General features: G+C 35.7%; 2 long non-coding RNA genes across 2 annotated transcripts; both read right to left on the minus strand.

The window, feature by feature from the left end:
• Positions 1 to 3,710: 3,710 nt before the first annotated feature.
• Positions 3,711 to 4,175, minus strand: LOC107572250 (uncharacterized). Its single transcript, XR_001607307.1, has 2 exons — positions 4,109 to 4,175; positions 3,711 to 3,912 (listed from the first exon to the last, which is right to left on the minus strand). It is a non-coding gene; the product is annotated as an uncharacterized lncRNA (long non-coding RNA).
• A 93-nt stretch (positions 4,176 to 4,268) lies between these two features.
• Positions 4,269 to 4,854, minus strand: LOC107572251 (uncharacterized). The gene is made up of 3 exons (XR_001607308.1): positions 4,763 to 4,854; positions 4,440 to 4,468; positions 4,269 to 4,344 (listed from the first exon to the last, which is right to left on the minus strand). It is a non-coding gene; the product is annotated as an uncharacterized lncRNA (long non-coding RNA).
• Positions 4,855 to 5,191: the final 337 nt, after the last annotated feature.

Consider the following 5,191-nt stretch of genomic DNA (forward strand, 5'->3'; position numbering starts at 1 on the left):
ACAGAAACCTTTCCAATGTATGTTAAATATTAATGATAATTAGATATTACATATCATTTGGTACTAAAACAAAAGGTTACATGTTTTATTGGTGCAAATGAGTAGTGGTGATATTTATTTTGTGCAACATTTGCAACTGCTTTTTATCACTTAATTAGAAGCACCACAAAATTAAATTGTCATCTGTTATAGGGACACTGAACAGACATTTAGAAGTTGATTTTAAAATAGAAACATTTCCAATGTATGTTAAATATTAATGCTAATTAGATATTACATATCATTTGGTACTAAAACAAAATGTTACATGTTTTATTGGTGCAAAGATGAGTAGTGGTGATATTTATTTTGTGCAACATTTGCAACTGCTTTTTATCACTTAATTAGAAGCACCACAAAATTAAATTGTCATCTGTTATAGGGACACTGAACAGACATTTAGAAGTTGATTTTAAAATGCAAAGTATTGAAAATAAAAATAAATCTCTGCATTTTTACAACACTATAAGTGTGTCCCATCAGGTAATGAAAAGTTCTACACACACTTGTGGTCTTCATGCTCACTTGAACACTTGAGCCAAATACAGGAAATACTTCATATAGTCAAGTGGTCAAGTGCAAAGACTGCAAGTGCGGGTATTTGGACAAGGCATCATAGTCAGCCTACTCAGAGTGGATTGAACTAACACTGTTCAGCTGTTCTGAACCCGAAAACTCAGAGTTTCCAATCTCAGGGTAAGTCATCTCAGAGTTTGTTGAACCTCCCTTCTGGAATACACCCCTGGACACTGTGCGCACTGTCTGTATTTATGCTGTGCAGCAACAACATTCACTCTTGGCGTGAAATGAGCATCAAGAGCCGCCATGGCCTCGTCATAAGTTGTACCCCCGTTTGGTAGCGTATAGAAAAGTCTCTGGCCTTCCGTACTGAGACAATGTAACAAAACTGCACGAACTCTGGTATCAGGCCATGCATCACCTCGTGCTCCGCAAGCAAGTAGTTTTAGAAGACTAGTTAGGTACGCAGGAGCTAACCCATTAAGGGCCTTATAGGCAAGTAATAATATTTTGTAACTGATACGGAAGTCCTATTTGTAGTTTTTCTTTCTTTCTTTTCTTTGTGATCTTTTTGATGGGATGGATGCCTTCAGAATGATTTTGTTTGGAAACACAGATCAAGGAAGACACATTGGTGGGGACTCTCACAGTACTGATCCATCCATCCATCTGTTCCATACATTTTCCAAAGCTTGTTCTATGTAGGGTCATGGAGAGGCTGGAGCCTTTCCTGGGTCATAGGCAGGAACACCCCTTGGACAGATAACCAGTCCATCACAGGGATGACAAACACACACACACACACACACACATTCATATTCACACTCACTTACAGTCTCCAGTTCACCTGTCTGGTATGTCCTTGGATTGTGGGAGAAACCCAGAGGAAACTAACTTCAACACAGAGATAACATACAAACTCCACACAGAAAGGCCTCCTGGAGCAGCTGGGACTCCAATACTGCACATACCTCATTATACAAGACATGCTGTCGATGGTTTTTTTATTTTTTATTATTGCTTCAGAAAATTATGTTTTTATTTTATTTTTCACAAGTACATTTTGTAAATGTTGATGGGTTTTTGTTATTTTTGCTTTTGGTATGTAAAGAAATTGGGGGGGGATGCTGCTTTTCTCATTCATTCTTTGTGCTGTAATACAATCAGTAAAATGAAAAGATGTTATTCTTATCCAATAATGAAATAATTATGTGACAAATCATTCAAACTTCAAAGATAAAGGTTCATAGTTTATGTAATGCTCCTTGTTGTTAGTGTTTTTCAGATCAGTGTGTTATGAATGAAATGTATGTTTTCTGAATGAGAATTGTTGCCAGTGTTACGGTGAAACACACTTATTTTGAGACATATATGAAGTGTTTTGTTGGTCTGAGTTTTGAAACTGTTTGGTCAAGATTCATGTTGGTAATACAGCTGAACAGTTTTGAAAATGTGTCTTCAGTATTGAACAATGCTTGTTAGCAATTGAAAAAACTGTAAATACAATAACGTTGTTTTTTTATTGTATCTACATGCACTGGACACTGTGTTCTCCATTTTCTGATGTAGTGTCTAATGAATGATCTGTAGTGTGTATATTATTGACTAATGTGTGTATGATTTGAAAGCTTTGTTTGATTTTGGGTACAGGTGAAATGGTTTTGAAGTGATTGTTTGATTTTGCCAGAGTCAAGCATTCTGTGAATTTAGTTTGAAGGTTTGGATTTGTGTTTAAGGTTTTGAGAAAAATTAATGATGGTTTCAAGAAATGTGTTTTAGCAATTCAGAAAAACTGTAACATGTTTAAATTGTAAAAACAACACCACACACACAGGCTTCAGAAGGATGCAGAGAAATATTCAAAAACCTTTTAGAGCTGCTTGGATTCAACTCACTTTATTTTCCTTTTATTTCAAATAAAATTATATATACTAGAGATCAGGGTTTCCCCGGTAACGGCTGTACACAAAGCAGCGCTTCGCTAAAAAAAACACTGCTTTATCAGACATTACATGCAAGATTAAATGAAAATATGATGACCCAGCCACTCAAGAACTTTTTGATGTTACATCATTCTTAGATCCTCGCTTCAAAACTAATTACATCAATCAAGACAACATCCCAACCATAAAAGAAAGAATGATGTCAGACATGGAAGAAGCTGCAAGAAAGGTAAGAAATGGCACTTATGAGGAAATGTGTTGAGCATTCATTTCTGTACTGAAAATGTTAAAACTTAAATAACTTGCTTGCCCCGTTTTTGAATGTTAGGAGAAAAGAGCATGTGTCTCAGAGTCACAGGATTTAGCAGCAGCCTCGTCTGTGAAAGCAAAGACACTTGGCAGCTATTTCAAGATTTCCTCTGTGTCTCCAGAAGAACCTCCTAATTTTCATCATGTGGTGGAAGCAGCGCTAAACAGCTACTTAACTGCACCAGCAAAATTAAACTCTCTAATTTTTTTATTTTTTATTTTGCTATAAAAACATCACAGTATACATCCAATGAAATACAAGTGTTGTATCATGTCTTTTTTTTTTCTTTTTTTTTCATGATACAACACAAGTAGACTCGTGAATTATAAATCATAACACAAACTCATTAACTTATTTCACTAGATGTACCGCATGCTTAAAAAATACCTAGGCCTGTAATAAAATAGGCTACCAATATAAAATTATGAAAAGTATATCGTCTTTTTAAATCACTCCTAAACATAAGATTGTTGTTTAGGTCATACATATCATACCACTTAATATTAGAATAGGTACCCTTTCATTTTAAAATACTGTTAGAAAACACTCTCTGTCTTGTTAAGAGAATGTTCCAGGGATGCTCAGCCCCCTCCTTTTTTCTCCTTCTCTCTCAGCACTCTTCTATATACAACGCATTCTTTCTGAATCCCTCCTTCTGTATCCATCTCTCTCTCTTGATATTATGTTTTAAATATGTCTTACTTATATGCGAAGTATGCATGCTTAAATGTATGCATTAGCTTCTCTTGGTTCAAATGTCCCAAATAAGGACATGAATGTTAGGACTACAAGGGTTCTTTGCAGGTTGTAATCTAAAGCGTTACCAATCTTTTTCTACAAGAAACAGTCAATATACAAGCTGAAAGCAAGAGTAGCTTCTACTGAAAAACTTTATTTTTTTCATTACATCACTTTGATTATGAATCTCAGCAGTGGTGGAAACATCACATCTGCTGCTGATATGAGGAGCTCATGCAGTGATCTGGATTATGAATGTTTATTTGTGCAGCTCTTGTTCTTGTTCACAGAGGCGTAAAGTTCACCCAGCGGCTCATTTTCTGTTCATCTGATGGCAGCGTAAGTCACTGAATCATCATGATCCTGAAAGAACAGCACAGAGTTTCTCCGTCAGTGTTTGAACCACAGCCACATGTTGATAAAGCTTCATTTATCTGAGATTCAGATTCAGAACTACATCAGCAGTGTATAGATGAGAGAAGCTGCGGTGCTTTTCTCTGAATAGGACCGAACAGCAGTCAGTGATGAAGAACAAGGGAATGAGCTGCTATCTACTCACTTTGAGCGATTTTACTGGCTTTTTACTGGAAGAAGAGACTTCAGAGTAAGTCACATCATCCGTCTGCAAACGTTTAGCACACAGAACATACATGTCTCTCACTGTCAAATAATATGACATTATAGAACAGAACTGAAAGTCTAATGGTTTGTTTGACTCACATGGTCTCTCGCAGCAGCAGGAATGGACATGTTGATCGTCTCATACGTCCCTTTATCTTCATTCTCATCTTTGACCTTCAGACAACAAACAGTTAAAACGGCACGATTCACACTTTATTGAGCTTAAAAGACAGAAATCAGATCTAAATCACTGGCATTACTGAACTCACCACCGGTTCATCAGTCCCCCTTTTATTACCTGAAAACAATGTGCCTCATGAAATATGAATATTTAAGATAAGACACACATGAAAAACACTACATTTTAACAATGCTAACGATGCTCAGATTTCACAAGAAGCAAGATTTGGTTGAATCTTTCAAATGAATGATAGAAATGATTGTTTGATTTGATAACTCTGAGGAATAAGCTTCTGCTTCTCAGAGTCACATAATCCATGTTTCTATGATGCATACAATCTGAACATGAGATCTTACAGTGAGATCTGAACTGTTTTTAATAGTTAGAAAGGAGAAAATCAGTTTTTCTCACCAGCTCTTTTTCTCCAGATCAGCCAGAGAAGAGCAGCAATGAAAGCAGCGAACGCAGCAGCAGAAATCACTGTCATTAAAGATGTGAAAGTCATCCCTAGTGAAAAAGAAATAGTATACTTAAGTACAATTTATTTGAATGTACTTTAGTATAACTAAATATATTTGTGGCACACTATAAATTGGTATACTTAAAGTATGCTAAATTGGAACAACTAATTGTGTACTAAATGCATTGTAGTTGTGCAAAAGCAGTGCTGAACTAAAGTTGTATTAAATATTGTTTGTGCTAAAGTGGAACTATTCCAAGTATATTTAAGTACACTTGAAATATCCACTCTTATTTAATTTTTGAAATGCAGAATACATTCAGCATAAACTTCAAATGTATTTTGGTGACATTACAATTGCACTGTAAGAGTGTTGAACA

Source organism: Sinocyclocheilus grahami, unplaced genomic scaffold, assembly GCF_001515645.1.
Source record: "Sinocyclocheilus grahami isolate Dianchi unplaced genomic scaffold, SAMN03320097.WGS_v1.1 scaffold1724.1, whole genome shotgun sequence".
In the NCBI taxonomy this organism is placed as follows: Eukaryota; Metazoa; Chordata; class Actinopteri; order Cypriniformes; family Cyprinidae; genus Sinocyclocheilus; species Sinocyclocheilus grahami.